This window comes from Ambystoma mexicanum, chromosome 2q (genome assembly GCF_040938575.1).
Source record: "Ambystoma mexicanum isolate Mex_15411 chromosome 2q, UKY_AmexF1_1, whole genome shotgun sequence".
NCBI lineage: Eukaryota > Metazoa > Chordata > Amphibia > Caudata > Ambystomatidae > Ambystoma > Ambystoma mexicanum.
In genome coordinates, this window is record NC_090924.1 from 489,811,336 (window position 1) to 489,828,267 (window position 16,932).

A 16,932-nucleotide genomic window follows, 5' to 3' on the forward strand; every position below is an offset into this window, starting at 1 on the left:
ATGTAAACAGCACCCCTATGCACCTGCCAGGCTGTATGTGACCCTGGTGAGAAAGTGATGGGTCACGCAATGCTCAGGCACCCCAAAACTGCAGTAAAACCGTGTACGTAACCCCCGGTAGCATACGTGTGTGGAATTAACCTCCCACAGTACGCAGTGGTACCCAGGGACAAGAAAAAAAAATACGCGTGGGACAGGCAGGCTACTATCATCTCGAAAATGGGTAAGTGATACACAGGGTGACCAGCAGTGGAAAGAATCACGTTTGCAACTCACCGTCTGACTTGTGTGGTAATGAAAAACACACATAGCCAATACCCCCCAAAAGAAGAGCTACGTCCTTGATCCGCTGTGAAGTAGTGATGGCGCGTGAAACAACAAGAAGTAGCTACACATGCGTCGGTCTCCATGAAAAGCACGTACAGTGAACTTCTGGCCCTGCTCACCTTTAACCCGTGCCGAGGGAAACACCCGCGCGTGTCACGTCACTTACGCACTTCGGCCCTTTCCTCAAATTACATGCAATAACACACGGACGTGCTGTTTTTGCATGTGCAGATTCACTATGCACCCATGCCGAGGGAAACGCCCGTGCGCATCACATCACTTACACACTTACGCGCTAAGGGCCTTTCCTCGAATTACACGCTGACGTGCTGTTTTTTTCACGTGCCAAATCACTCCGTATCGAGCTGGCCACGCGACAACACACGGAAGACCACGCTCCTGCCCAGAAGGCCATTTTCCTGCCCCCCAGAGCCCCGAGCCGACTCCCGCGAGCCATCTGCTGCTGCTTGCCTGCTTGCCATGTGCCCTGCTATTTGGTGCCTGCACGTCAGCCATCTGCAGGGGTCCAGTTACTGTGACCACCCCTGCTGGAACAGAAGACTCCCGACTGCAGTTCCATCACTCCACAGCCCAGCACCAGGAGCCAGTTGCCCACCCACACCTGCCTCAGGGGTTGCCATGTCGGGGGAAACATGTTCTGAGACCACTGGCAACCCCCAGCTAGAGAGGCAGAGGGCTGCCAGCTTCACAGCAGGAGAGGTTGGCATCCTGGTGGAGCAAATCCTGGTGCATTATGATGCCCTCTTTGGAAGAATACGCGCCAACAAGGATGGGCGGAGGAGGATCTGGATGGACATCATGGTTGCCATCAATGCGGAGGGGGTGGCAACCCACGACCTACCACACGTCCATAAGCGCTGGGAGGACTTCAGGTCGAGGACCTTGGACGCAGCGGATGCAGTGGGGTGCCGGGTCCACCTTACCAACAGCCAGATGAGGGTCCTGGAACGCATACGCCCAGCGCTACACCTCCAGGTCCTCGAGAGGCAGACCCGTCCAGAGTCGACCGGTAAGTGTCCATGCATACAGATTGGACGCAGTGCATGTTGAGGTGTGCCAGGAGTGTGCAGATTGGACATATGTCTGGAAAGGCCCATGTATGGATGTGTATGTGCAGGGACATGACCCTGGTGCATGTGAGTCCAGTCATGTGTGATGCACATCAATGGTGTATGTGTTCCAATGCATGATGCACAACTGCATGTGGAGACGCACACATGTTAGCATTTCTGTGTATGTACTATGCCATGGTTGGGGTGTGACACATGGATGCTGGTTCCACATTCATGTACGTGCACGTTGACCATGTGCATGTGTGTGTGTTTGACATGTGTGCGACTGTGATACGCCATGGATGCATGTGACACAGACATGAAGGAACCCAATTTGCAGATGTGACATAGTTGCCGATGATTGCACTGTGACAGGTGGTGGAAATGTACAGATGCATGTCTGTCTGGTGACGTGTGTGCATGTGTTCGGCAGTCACCATGTTGCTTGTGACATCAGACCAACCTTCGGATGTTCATGCTGTTGTGTGTGTATGGATGCTGCTGCCTGCTGCACCATTCCTGTTAATGTGTGCATGTGTGTGGAATCTAATGATATGTGTGTTAGGGAGTGTGATGCCATCTATGAAGTTTGACACAGCCACTCATGTGCAACTGTCATGTGTGTATCAGACCATTGTACAGTGCCCTGATGCCTGTGTCTGTCTCTCCCTGTCTGCAGCGTCGACTGATGAAGAGGGCGGAGATGGTGCTGTGGAGCACAGCGGCAGCGATCCCACTGCCAGCCGGAGATGCAAGGCCCAGCTCCCCTCCCAGCTAGTCATCTCTTCCGGGAGTGAGGAGTCTGGTGCTGCGTCAATGGCCGCAGCTGCCGAGGGATGGTCCAAGAGGTGGACTTTGGAGGTGGACTCCTCAGCAGCAGTAGGGGCAGCTGAGCCCCCACAGGGGCCTATGGAGGAAGATGGCATGGAGTCATCCAGGTTGGTGGGGGGTTTGGTTGAGGAGGAGGCCGTGGAGGGGGGGATTCCACTGGTGCTAGTGGTGCAGTCCAGGGGCAGGGACAGGAGGCAGCATAGGCTGCAGAGGAAGTGCCTGTGTGTAATCCTGTCCCCTATCCTGTGACTGCATCATCCGGCACCAGCAGGGATGCCTCCGTCCAGACCCGTTTTCAGGATTGGGCCTGTCCTAGCTGGGGTGGCGTTGCACCAACGTGGTACTCGGGATGACGTGCAGGGTTCTCATGTGGACAATGCACGTCATTTTGAATACTTCTTTGGCCACGCCGACCTACTAGGACAGGTCGTCGGCACTGGGTTCATCCGTGTGCTGGATCTTCTTGCGACCCCCTCCTCAACTGAGCCCCCTATGCGCCAGTCGTCTTCCGTGCTATCTTCCGGCCCAAGTATCACCTGGGCCCCCTGTGGAGCTGCCCCTGAGCCAGCGGTCAGGCTGGTGGAGGACACATCCCTGCCACAGTCGGGAGTCGGAGGTCCAGCAGCGGTGGCCATCCCACCAACTGGACCCCAGCAAGAGGAGGATGTGCAGGCATCAACAGGCAGGGCAAGTGCACGGCAGCAGCAGGCTCAGGGTGGGAGCGATCATGGCTCGGGGCCATCAAGATCCCTGGGGCAGGCATCAGCCATCGGGCAGGAGGACCCAGGATTGGGATTGTCTTCTGTGTGGGAGCGGTTGGGCCGGAAAATAGATGTGGAGCGGCAGCTGGCAGAGATGGCACGGCTCACAATGGTCAGGGCGGAGAACTCCATGCGCCGGGCGTTGAGGCAGGCTGTATGATACTTGAAGGGAGTTGGAGGAGGCCATGGCTGCATCCCTGCGACACCTTGAGGCCAGGGATGAGGCCGGCCTACGGGACATTGAAGTGGAGTTCGATGATGCCCTGGCCCAGGACATCAAAGAGTGAGCCGTCATACTAGCCCGCCACCTTTGTAAATAGTTATCTAGGTGTAGGTTTCCTTTAATTTTTTTTTTCTTTGGGGTGCATGGACTATGCCCCGCCTTTTTGTAAATAGTTATTTATTAGGTAGGATTTTGGTTAGGTTTTCTTTGGCTTGTTGGGCTCATGGACCCTTGGATATTCATCATGCCCCGCAGGCAGCCCATCACCCATGGGCATGCACCGCAGGCAGCCCATCACCCCAGCCCATGTCCCGCAGGCAGCCCATCACCCGAGTCCATGCCCCACAGGGAGCCCATCACCCCTTGAAATGCCCCGCAGGCAGCCCATCACCCCAGTCCATGCCCCACAGGCAGCCCATTGCCCCAGACCATGCCCCGCAGGCAGCCCATCCACCCTCCCCATGCCCCATAGGCAGCCCACACCACAGGGGGGACTTGGCGCAAGTGGGGTACGCCTATTCCGAGGGGTGCGCGGGGAGTTTTCCATGCAATTTTGCTGGCGTGTGTGAGGTACGCGTATTCCGAGGGATGTGCAGGGAGTTTTACACGCGATTACGCTGGCATGAGCAGGATACTCATATTCGAGGGGTGCACAGGGAGTTTTCCACGAGATTTCACTGGCACGAGTGAGGTACGCATATTCCGAGGGGTGCGCAGGGAGTATTCCATGCGATTTCGCTGGCGCGAGCAGGGTAGGCATATTCTGAGGGGTGAGCGGGCAGTTTTCCATGTGATTTCGCTGGCGCGAGTGGGGCACGTGTATTCTGAGGGGTGCGCAGGGAGTTTTCCATGTGATTTCACTGGCGCGTGAAGGCTGTGTGGCGTTTTTAGCATGTTTACATGGTTGGGAGGCTGTATGCTGGTCCACTGGCCTTTGCGCCATGTAAGGGATTTGTGCGATGCTTTTGGTGCACAGGGCGGGGTTGGGGGTGTAACTGTCTCTGCTGCAGGGACGCTGTCCCACTCTGCATCGCGGCTGGTTATGGATGTAAGAATCCATGAATACGTTGTGCCTGAAAATGGGTTTTGGCACACACAGCTAGCGCACATGGCTAGCGCACGCTGGTGCACGCTCCCTCTCTGTGCTGCCCACGTGCGCTGCTTCTGCACTAAAATCTATGAATTACCCCCACTGTGTTTAGGGTGGTACTGAGTTTCAACACAGTGCCCATATATAACCTGTGTTGACCCTCATACTTCTTTGGCCAGGATAAGTAGATCTATCAAAGCACATAGGAAGGGCAAGAGGAATCCTTTGCTTAGGGATTACATTTTTTGCTACCTATGACTTGTTTGACCCATGATGTAAAGCCCTTTAAATTGTTCTTTGCTAACTGCCCATAGAAGCCTGGGATTTTTTGACAGAGTTTGTAACCCTTTCCACCTAATGGGTTATCAAAAGATTGGTCTGTATATCCTTACCTGTTCCCCAGCCTGCCAACCCACAACATCAAAGATGTGAGGATGATATTACATGTTACTGGGCCACAATGGCTATATACACATTGGTGATTGGTCGTTGGTAGTTTTTACTATTTTAAAAGAGTAAAATCATTGTTATTCACACATTATGATGTACAGTACTCAACTCCACCTTAAAAACAAAAAACACAAGCAATACAATACATTTTCCATGTTACAAATTCAACTATAATATTTCATACATATCATTTACAAAGTCTTAAAAATCTCACTACTGCCAAAAGCATGGCAACGGAGCCCCCACTTAGCATAGACAGCCAAAGGTTTTCCATATCAACCGGTTCTTGACTGTGGACACATTTGCAAAAGATTATGATCCGTTGAACCAATAGTAAGGTGCTTTACATTTTCGATCACCTGAGGAGTTCTGCAAAATGTGCACAAAGCTAAATCAATAGGAAGTTGGTTCTGGATACATATAACTTCATTACTACTTACCAAGTTGAAACAGAACCTCATAAAATTGTTCTGAATCTGTCTGTCAGAGAACCCGTACACATACGATTCCATCTGTCCAGTGCGCTTTTAAATGACATGTAAATGACCAAATATTTTATACTTTCCTCAATGTTCCCCAGTGGTAATCCATTTGTTCAAACGTATGGTAAGTTTGACTCTTGTCTGGATTCACTAATAGGGTTTCAAGCGACATATCCAGGTCAACGAGTCACCTATAACAAAGCTCAACCAACTCGCATACAGCAGAGCCCCTACCTTGAAAGCATGCTTTGTGCAAATGTGTATATAACATGTATGGGGGGAGCTTAGCAATTTCCAGAGCAGCCATGGCTGCATGCAGATGGTTCTTCTCTGCGATGACTGCAGACCAAGTTCCAGGCGACTAGCCACTGATGGAGCACATCTAGACAGATGAAAGAGAACTCTCCGCCAGATCAATGCTTCAAATCTATTCAACTCACACCATCTACATGGGCAGCCTTTCAATGCCATAAAGAAGCTTTGGAACCACTTTTCCATTGTAGAACTTAGTTATAGGATTAAGAGGAAATGTCCCGTATTTTCTATTAATACATTTCATCTGGGCTGCAAGCATAATGGCTTTCCGTTTGATCAGATCCCATAAAAAATGTTTATGCTGATGGGCTAATATCGGGAACCGCAATACACCACGTTTGCCACTGATTCTAGGTGTAGGCCCTTTACGAAGCAAAGAAACCAGCAGTTTTTCTTTTACCTGGTGAATTTTAGCACTTTAGCTTTCACAGTGTGTATTTCCAGCTTGTTCTCTTTCATGTAATACTCAAATGCTCCTAACAATCTTTGGAGGCTGTTAGGGAGAATACTCAGAAATGTGCTACGTTTCCTTCACCTTAGAGACCGCCAGCAACTTTGCTGGATTTTGAGGACTTGATTTTTTTTAACCTGGAGAGAGTGAGACCCTTTTTCTCACTCTCTCATGTATTCTTATGTGAATTTTACCTCTGTGTTGCTTTTGGTTGTCTAGTCTGACAAACTCCGTAGGCATCATCTTTTACATTGTGTCACAAAGCACCTTCAGTGCAGTGCCACAGGGAAGTCTTCCAGATTTCCCAAAGGTTTCAATACCTTCTCTGGGATAAACTACTGTTTCCCAGAGTAGTAAAGTGAAATTGACTTTACTTACCATTGTAACTTGCTAGACCCAGCACACAATATCTTACTATAGAGTGCTGGAGGGGTTACTTAGTATCCCCTTTGTCTATCTTCACATGTAACATTTTTGTTAACCTTTTCTCATTGAATGGCTTGTGGCAGTGGTTTTGTTTGAACTACCACGGTGTGCATTTAACGCAAGTTGCATTCACAGCTGCTGTAAAGCAACCACGGGTGCCATTGTGAAAGGATCCTTCTTGAGATTTTCTCTGGAGTGAAACCCGCCTCTGGCTTCAGGGTGTCTGGGGTAGGCAGGAAGTGAGGGAGGTGTCCTAAACTCCCTGTACTTAATCTCCTAGTAGACCCAAATGCACTCTGTAGTGATTGGCCAGCTGACTGTTCGACAAGGACAGCCACCCTGCTGGATGATTGACAGCTAAACTGGAATGAAGGTGAGAACTGAATAAATGTGAGTCAATTGGCTTGGAAAGCAGAGTTAACCACTGGATGAAGGAACCGAAGAAGAGCTTGAAGAGGACGCCTGTTGCAAATCCTGGACCATTGGTTTGTCCGGGGAAGCCCTGCTGCAGTGCCGAAACACCAAGTTCGCATCGACAGAGAAGCCCCTGCAAGGACGACTTCTCCCCTTGAGTTGGTGGGACCAATCAAATCCAAAGTAAGTCACCTGGACATCCATCTCAGGGCTGGTTGAATTTCCACAGAGTTGCTGCTGGAAACCATAGAGCCAGGGAGAGGAACACCAGATTGTGTGTGTTGCTTTTAAGCTGGCCTACGACTCCCAAGAAGCAGGACTGACAAAGCCCGAGCCCCCTCAACATAGTGCAGAACCCCAGAAGCAAGGAAATTCCATCTCCACAGCCAAGAACCGCAGTGTTGCTATTTGACCATCCCAGTGCATTTCAGGAGTCCCCCGACGTCCCTCCTCTTGTCCCCACAAATGAGGCCCAGGAACAGTGAGATCTGCAGAGCTGCAAAGGAACAGAAGTCATCAGCTTAATCTTTTCTTCATTTCCAAGATGCTGTAAAACAAGCTAAAGAGAACTTACCTCATACTGTAGAGTGTTTTGAAACTTCTAAAACTCACAGGCCTAATCAGCTTGTGGCCCTACATTTGATTCTTCTTTTCATCAAAGACTCCTAAGAACTTGTGTAAAGACTTTTCCATTCACTTACCAGAAGTGCTTCATCCTATACAAGACTTTTGCCCATTGACTTTGGCTTAGACTATTGAATTGTAAGACTCTTCCTGGAGGATCTAAAAGTGTTGGCCTACTTAAGACTATTTGTGATCTCTTGTTGTTCTAATAACCTTTGCCTTTCACCAATTTCTAAATGTATTCTGAATGCCAACAGTAAGATATTAATGTACCGAGCACCCTAGTTATTGAAGTCACATGTGGGTGTATGTTGTGTCTGTGGCCCATACCAAAAGGGTGTTAACTCCTTCAGAAACTTAAAGTGTATAGTATTGAAGTGTATTTGTGTGTTGCTAGTATATTGCTCCCTTATAAAGAAGGCTTTATAACTGACTGATAAATACGTTAATAATTGTTTATGCAAGCAACCTTGTGTATAAGAGTTTATTTGAATACCTGTAACTATGAATCTTTGTGTATCTCCACTACAGCTCACATTTACCCCTCTTGAGAGAAGCCTGGCTGCTCAAAACGCTACCAAAACTGTGTAGTACAAACTGATACCAAAGGTTGGGTTGCCTGTACCTGTAGTCATAGTTGTTTGTAGTGTTCCCAGAGGGTACTGTATTCAAACCTTGCCTAACAGAGGCCAATAGTTGTTTTATCAAATAATATAAAATTGTCAGCATAAGTGAGTGTGGGATGTTTTTACCCATGCATCCAAGCCCTATTGTAAAACTGTGCAGTACTGGCATGGAAAACATCATGATGGCCAGAACTCCCTAGAGAGTACACAGGGAAAACATGAAGAATAGGCTGCCACCCATTTTTGCCTATGTTGTGAGCACAGGAGGGCACCGCCTAAAACCACCATTGGGCTACACACACAGTAGCCTGAAACCATTGGGAATGGCAATGCTGATTGCCAAAAGCAACACAGAACTGTGGGGAATTCATTTTCTTAATCCCAAAAATGGTTGCAATACCGGTACTCACCACTATCAGAAAGCCGGCGTTTTAAAACCACCAGACTTTTGTGTAAAACTGAACAGAGGAACCAAAACCAGGCCAAGGAAAGACTTGCTAAGAGGTGGACACAATGTAAAACTATATTCTGAAATGACTTGAAGGAAGTAATTATTTAATGTATATGTAAAAATTGTAAGTTTTGATTTAAACTGGGAACTAAAGTGATATTTAGCTGAATTCTGCCTGACAACTACCCCCGACAGGAGTTGAAACTTGATCAAACTGCATTCCCAGGCCTGGCTGCCTCCCGCTTCCCCGCCAAAAGGAGATCACACCTCCCTGATTGAATTAAGGGAGGGGACCTGCAGACTGCAGGAGGTTGAACAAAGCCTTGTCCTGGACTCAGGCAAATGTTATATTGGGGGGGGCCGTAAAGTGGCTTCTTCTTGGGAGAACTGGGAGGGGCAGTGCCTCTGCTAGCAGCTGAGCTTGAGGGAAGTGGATAAACCAGTTATTCCACCCTGTGATGTGGGAAGCCACACCCCTTTTTGACCAGGGCATAATTTAAAAAAAGATGGATAATTCATAGTACGGACTTGTCAGAATTATATAAGTAATATCATTATTCTTGTGATTTTTCTGTGCACGTTTTAAGAGGTGTTAGGACCCTGTGGTGTATTCTGGGGGGTTGCTAGCGGAAAATAGGGTCTCACTCCAAATGCATGCATGTTAAAAATCTGACACTTTATCATCTCAAACCCATCTCCCTGGTGCACATTTGTGTAAAATCTGGAAAGGTTTAGAGGTCGTTATCTGGATGAAAAGGGGAGAATTCTGTCATCAGTGGACACGACATCGTACAAAGACAGGGATCGGATGGTTTGGTGCTACAGAAAATATGTAAACTGGACCTATAATATGAGAAAAATGGTACATAGATAAATATGTATTTGGATCAGAAATAGATTTGTGTGCAATTTGACCAGGGGAGAATCCTCTGACCCATAAACAGACCTCATCATGATGACAATCCATTTCCTTCCCCCAATCATGGGAGAGGGGAGAATTGGGCCAATGACAAGTAGAGAGGGGCAGGCTTAGCTAGGCCCAGGCACACACCCATTTTCAAAGCACATAAAAAGAGACTGCTGGGACAGGTAGAGAGATTCAATTCCATTTGCTGCGGAGCATGCTGACAGACGACTTCACATCCAGAGATCCAACACTTAGACTTCCAAGCTAAACATAGACTACAGAACTTTGAACCTAGAAGGCCCACTGCAAGCAAAAGTATTCTCAGCAGGCCTTCAGAATCCAGCAAACCTAACCAAACTATTCAACAGCCGGGCGAGCTGTTTGAATTCTTTGCCAAGAACTGTTGCCGGAACCGCAGACCAGACCCAGACCGCTGTGAGCAGAACCGGTGCCTGATTGACCCGCCGTATCCAGAGAGACTAGACCAGCAGAGCAGAGCTGACCCAGAAGCTGTGAGCAGAACCGCCCAGTCCAGTTCAGTTGACCAGATCCGTGACGAGGCCCATTCATTTCAAAATTAGGAGTGAGTATCCGCCAGAACTGTGCAGAACCCAATCTCTTAGTTAAAATAATCTAATCCAAACTATTTTAACCTAATTAGAACAGCCTCCTAGAAATCGTGTCATCTGTCATATGTAAAGCTGCACAACTGTCACCTGTCAATTCTGCAGCTGCAAGCTGTCACCTGTCATTTTGAGTTTTACTTTAAATCCGAAAATCTACCTTTATTAAATCATCCGTATCTACGGAACCGTTTGTGCTAGGAACAAGATTTAACTTTCATCGAAAAGCTTAGAATCTAGGCTTTCCGATGAACCTAGAACTTCCTACTCCCTATGCTTTTTCTGTAATCGCGAGACACGCACTCGCGAAATTTACCGCGATTTGCAATTTGGCCCGATTTCTTCATCTGTAGAAATCAGCAGCTTTTTGCTTCTCTTTGCTAAAATTAGTTTGCAATCTGCTAATCATTCATAGAGTATTGTTAAAGTGAGCCTGAACTAATATAAAGTATCCATCACCTACCCTGAACCTCTAGAGGGAATTAAAAGCAATTTTAGCACCTTTTGACTTCCATTGCAAACCACATTAAAGTAATTCGCCTGTGTTTAAAACTCATCCCTGTTTTCTCTAAGCTTGCTGGGGGAACTGGAACTGTGTATTGCATTATAACGTGTGATTTGTTGGGATTCTTGAAGACGGTGTGCTCTCCTTCCATTTCTTGTATTGCATAGGGGGGAGTGAATTGTCAAAAGAAAAAGTGATCATATTACCTTTTGCTAAAATCATAACAAGTTATTTCTGTACTGCATTTTATTCCACCTTGCGTTTCCTTGAACCATATAAAGCATTCTTTCCCACCTTATTCTTCTGTTCCTATTTATAAGTTACCTCTTGCTGACTACTGCTCATATTCACAAGTGTAATATCCATTATCAATTTATTTATAGAAGTGTGATATATATATTGTTTAAATTTTCAAATAAACCCTTTAATTTGCAAAACAAACCTATTTCTTGGCTCAGTGGGGTCAGGGGGATTCTAAGAGGGGGGTGTTATACAAGGGTTGTCATCCAGAGTACTGAACTGGATATAAAAATACATCAATAAGGGTCTTCCTCAGCATCCCAGACTAGGCATTGACTTAGCTGTAGTGTTGATTGAATATCGCTTACATGAGCTAAGTTATTTTCAGCCCCCCAATGTGTTGCGAAACAAAGGAAGCATTCTCTAGGCACTCCCCTCAGATACATGTAGATTAAATAGACAGGGGGCCAGAACGCATCCTTGCCTACGACCTGAACATGTTTTGATATTCCTTGGCAAGTGGCCCTCACTGTCTAGTTTACTCTGTATTGGAGTGTTCTGATGCAGGTAGATAAAAATATTGAGCAAGCCATGATTTATCCCCCACCAATCCAATTTAGCCCAGAACAGAGTATGGTCCTCTACATCAAAGGCAGTGGTCAAATCAAGGGAGGTAGCAGACATAGGTGGGGCCTCCGAGGCCCATGCCATTTTCGGAATACAACACATAATAAGAACATTACAATCAGCCCCAACATTCCATCTTAAACCAGTTTTATAGAAGCTTAAAAAGCCTTTAGATATAACCCACTCCTCCATTTCTTCCAAGATTATAACTGAAAAGATCTTGCTATCTGCATCAAGTAGAGTAATGAAGCAAAAAATGGAAGGCTGGGTCCTGCTTCCCTTTTTGTAAACTGGAATGACAAAACCAGTCTTCCAGGAGAGGGGTGTCATTCGGTTTCTGAAAATACAAAGAAAGAGCATATACCAGTGGTGGCTGCTTTTATAGGGCGGCAGGGCGCCGCCCCGCCAAAAAGAAGAAAAGAAGAAAAAAGCAGAGGAAGATTCAGAAGAATCTCTTCTGAATCTTCTGCATTTCCCAACAGCGCGGGGGCACTGTGGCAACAATACTGTGGCAGCTGGCCGACGCCCATGACTCCTATGGGCGTCAGGCCGGCTGCCACAGCGGGGTGCGTCCTGTTTTACACACATTTTTACAATAGTGGAGTGCGTGGAGCTAGTAGCTCCACGCACTCTACGTAAGCCCCTTTTATTAGTAGGCTGGTGGGGTGCTTGAGAGGTGGCCTCGCCAGCATAAAATGTGCGCAAACAGCGTACTGAAGATTACTCCCCACCCTTAGCTACGGTAATGTCATTGGCTGTTTTCCAGCCAATGACAAACCTTGCATTGGCTGGCAAACAGCCAATGACATTACTGTATCTATGCAGGTGGCGCAGGATGTGTACGTGCGCCTACGCCACCTTCACACTTCTCTTTCTCTGCCCGACGAAGACCGAGTCTACAAGACGACCGGACCGGACCCCTGCTCAGATGGAAGAGACCGACCAGAGGCAGCCTGGGCCCTGCCTTGCCTGCGGTAAATTACCACTACCTACCCCTACCAGGGACTACACGTCTTTCAGTGCTGACTGTAGGGGCCGTGTACAACAACATCGCTGCTTTCTGTGATTTTATTTCGCCTTCTTCCTCATCCCTATCTCTTACCCTTTCCCCGGTGTCTCACCCTCGCTCATCCCTCCCTCCCACTCAAGTTCCAGATACTACCTGTGCCAGTACTTTCACCAACCTGTGGCCAGCTGATCACTGCATCTTGTGTACGCCACCTTCACCCTCACACAGCATTGCTATTGAGGCAACCACCCACTGCAGATCCCTGCCCACATCACCTCGGTCTTCTTCAGCTCACCGCAACTCTGCTTAGGCATTTTCAGGCCCTGATTGTATTTCTTGCTTCTTTAATGCTGCAGGCGCCACTGAGGACTGGTAACGCGGCTTGCTTCTCCATGTGTCGCTGCTCAACCTCCCTGCTGCAGGAGGGCTTCCCTAAAGTGGCGGTCTTCTTTGGAAGTGCAGTGCCAGCCGTTGTAGTGGCTTCGCCTAGGGTCCAGGGATATGAACAGGTTTTGAAACAGAAAAAGGACACCACCTTCACCTCACCCTGGTGCTGCTCTTCTCATGCCTTGAACATATCCTCAACATGAGACGAACTTGGGCAGTGGCTGTGCTGCTGCTGCCAGTGCTGCTGCTTGGCGCTCAGGCTGGAAAGAGTGAATGGGGTGGACGGGCACAGCAGGCGTGGGTGGTTTCACTTTAGGTAGCAGCTAGTAATTCTTAAACACGCCACTCCCTGTGCAACTAGTCGATGGCATGTATTTAGCTTAACACTGATCTCAAGGGTGGGTGACCACGGCTGGGTCATGGGTGGTACCTCCTTTGTATGGCACAAAGGAGGTGCCCGCCACCCCATAAATGAATTTCAGTACAGGCTAATCCCTCTAGGCTGAAGGTGACCTGGTCAACTTTCCATTTTAGTTTTAGCCTGTTCCTGCCATGAAGGCTCTCGGGTGAATAAACTGGTAGTTTGTAACCCTGAACCACAGAAGTGGTTGTTGTGCTCGTTTGACAATGCTACATGTTATGCAGCGCTTCATGTCTAGTTTGTGTGTGCTTCATCAGCCTTAATTATTGCACATATCGCCACACTATGTAGAACGTTCTGATCGGTTCAGCCCCCTAGAAAGACTGTAGACATTCCAGGCACGTTTAGCGTTTAGTTGCTCGCAATTCCTCCTTTCTGACTGCCCAGCCTGGGCACACACTCCTGATCACTGATTCACACCAACTGGTGGAGGTGTGATCTGCACCCCTCTTATCACCCAGGCAGTGAATGCCATGGGGCTTGGCGGGTCTATCCAGCACCAGTTTCCCTTCCCCCAGTAAAAGCTCCCCTTGAACGCCCTCATTGTGCAGCGAATAATTGATGACAAAGTGGACACGGTTTTATTATCGCACATAGGTGTTATTAGCCGAAGCCTTGTGATCAGTGTCCCAACCTCGCAGTGGACTTTCAGCTGAAGCACGTGACTGTAGAAGTATTCTGAACGGCATACACAGTTGCCAGAAACGTGCTTTCTTGTCCGTTTTGGCCAGTCTCTGCGTGGCTCACACCTTCCTGTGCACTTGGTGATATTAACATATGAAGTTCAAATATGTGCGTGTGCCTTTTTGTCTGCTATTCTGCTCCATCTGTGTGTAAAGCCAGCTGATGCACAGCAAGGAATGACACGGCATGGTATTGACATTTTTAAGTGTGCCTCATAAATGTTTGTGCTCTGTCACAAGTGGTGCTACCATTAATTTCCAATGTACTATTTCTGCTAGTGCAAAATCCTAGAAAGTCGATTGGGGCTCCATACAAGGTGCTTAAAGTTTTCAATTGCACTTGCACACATCAACATCATTTCCCACCTGCACCCCTTCTAGCAACCTCCTTTAAAACTTTGCACTCTCCTCTTTGCACCCTGGTGCCCATAAATGCAAACAGTTAACGCCCAAACTATTGGCATTGCCAATGCTTGTTTGTAATAGTTGACATCGACCTCACACTCAAGGTTGTCCCTTTCTGAGCTGTTCGCAGCAAAATATTTCCTTTCACGAATTTTTTATTTTTTTTGGTAAGTATGTGGACTATTTTAACAGGCATATTTTATTTAACTTTTGGGGAGAATTGATTATGAACATTAATGTGTAATATTTGAAAACCGAGACGGGCCTCATTACGAAGGCGGCGAAATTACCTCCAGAATGTTGCTGAAGGTTTTTCCTTTGCCTCACCACCAAAGTTTTAGTACGGTGGTGTGGTAATGCAACAAAAGGCGGGTTGGGAGAGCTGGGTAAGGCAATACAGGTTGGTGGAGTTCGTGCTGGTGGAGGAAAGATTGGGGTGGATGGGTCTCCTCGCAAAAATACATTAGCAAAAAAATACTGCAGCGGCGGAAAATTGCAAGGTAATGTGTGATTTACAGGTTGCAGGTTCGAAATCAGCATGGTAGACTCAGCATTTCATTCTTGCAATGTTGGGGGAATTGAACACCAAGTTCAACTGGATACCCCCTCCCCCAACGAACACGGCATAATAAATGAGCTAACCACTGCAGCCAGTGAACTCTACTGCATCTGCAGTCATTTGTGCAAATATTTAAGGAAATCCGGTATTAATGCTCATGTCAAAAGTTTCTCGAAGTGCTACTCTGACCCAAGACTCCTACACCGACCAAAGGACATGGCAGGCAGAGGGACCCCAACACCGCCGCACTGAGCAATGTTCTCACGCTGACTGCAGATATACAATAACTACTTGCCCCCTACCTCCATTGGCCACACGTGCATCAGTGTCTTTCTGTCAGTGCCCCTGACTGATGGCGCCAGAATAGGACTTCACAGAGCTGCACAATGGAGAAAGGAGCACCGATAGTGGGGAGACAACACAGCAGCTAAAGGCATCACGTGGCAGCAGGAAAACTGAAGAAGAGTGAGAAAGGGCTGGTGGCGCGCTGGCAACTGTGAATATCACACCTCCTCCTCGAAAAATCATCCTCCTTCGCAAAGCGTGGGATTTTAACACATATTATTAACTGCCATGCACATCGATGTATAAGAGCTAACAGTACCATCTCAGTAACGCAATACTTCAAGCAAAATTGCCAAATTTGATGATCAGTTAAAAAAAATTTCCACCAGGGATGACATACACCCAGATTACACCAATTCCAAATTCTAAAGTTTTACAACAGGCGTGTCAATCATTTAAAAAACACTCACAAAATGCCACTTTCTATTTCCAGTGCACAATAATTAAAATACATATTGTGTAATTCAGGCTACCCTTGCTTGTGTGACTCCGTAATTCCTACAATAAAATTCAAAAGCAGGCTTTTAGAATGAGGGTGAGAAATCATGCGAGGAATGGGGCAGAAAGAGTAAAGGTACACATTACGTTTCGGTATTCTTCATGACTCCTAGTCCATACCTTCGTTGACATAGTCCTTATGTATGTGAGGCATCAGCTCCCTCAGACAGTTACTACCCTTTCCAAGTCTACCTAAAGGAGAGATGACAGATAATCGGACCCACAGTCTGTATTCCATTTCCAAGCTCTTCTCATGCCTTGAACATATTGGATGTGGCGTCCCATTACACACCTGCAGTGGATTGGTAACTCTATTTCTATGAGACATTGTCTCTGGCTGAACTACTTCTTCCCACGGATCCGGATGTTCCCGCGTGAACAGACTGCAATCAAGTACCTGGGCATCTAATAGGATTGCCTGGCAAAAGCTTAAAACATATGCAGAAGCCAAACATTTTGGCCTTGTCAATGCTTGTGTTTGAACAGGAAGGACCTCAGTGGCTTTCCCAATGCTGTTTTTAACAGGACTTCAGTGAAGGACACGCAGAGTGCTTATAGATCGGGTGCCTGAAGGGCTGCAGCAAATTAATTTTGTAATGTGAGCTCTGCAAAGCTCACTTTTAAAGCCCCAGAATGAAAACATTACAAAAATGTATATATTGCAGCATTATACAACTGATGTTTGGCACATGGTGGTAGTTGCTGGTACTTTCTTTACACATTACACTAATGATTATTTTGGTGCAGCTTCAATGTTACAAGCAGTTAACTCTCCCTCCTTCATGTGTGAAAACCATTTTAATACTGCTCTGAGCCTAGGTTGCCCTTTCTCAGATCAGTCTCTCGCTTTCTCTTTACAGACCATCAGCAACACCTTACATGAACAAATCCAACCAGTCCAGGGCAATTGTGAAACTAAAAACATCGGACTTCAACCTCCACAGTGCACCTTCCGTGATTTGGATTTCCCATAGCCTGTGAAGGAGTTCATTGCAGTGACCATTCTCCAGAAGAGGTGAGCTAGCATGAGTCTTTTGTAGGGTTTGGTGCTGAGGGCACTTCAACTCTGTTTGTGTTCATCTGTAGTAAAGAAGGCACACAGGCATCTTGTTTAAATTTGTTTTGAAAAGAAGCCCATGTTTGTGGGGATCAATGAGGTGGGGGAAAATCTGATGAACA

General features: G+C 47.2%; 2 long non-coding RNA genes across 2 annotated transcripts in view; one reads left to right on the forward strand and one right to left on the reverse strand.

The window, feature by feature from the left end:
• Window positions 1-16,932, forward strand: part of LOC138569547 (uncharacterized) — a 218,700-nt gene that overhangs the window by 198,864 nt on the left and 2,904 nt on the right. The window contains exon 2 of the long non-coding RNA XR_011303261.1: window positions 16,614-16,768. This is a non-coding gene — a long non-coding RNA (uncharacterized lncRNA). The remainder of the gene's footprint in view (window positions 1-16,613; window positions 16,769-16,932) is intronic.
• Window positions 1-16,932, reverse strand: part of LOC138569545 (uncharacterized) — a 106,637-nt gene that overhangs the window by 79,341 nt on the left and 10,364 nt on the right. The gene's annotated exons all lie outside the window — the stretch shown is intronic.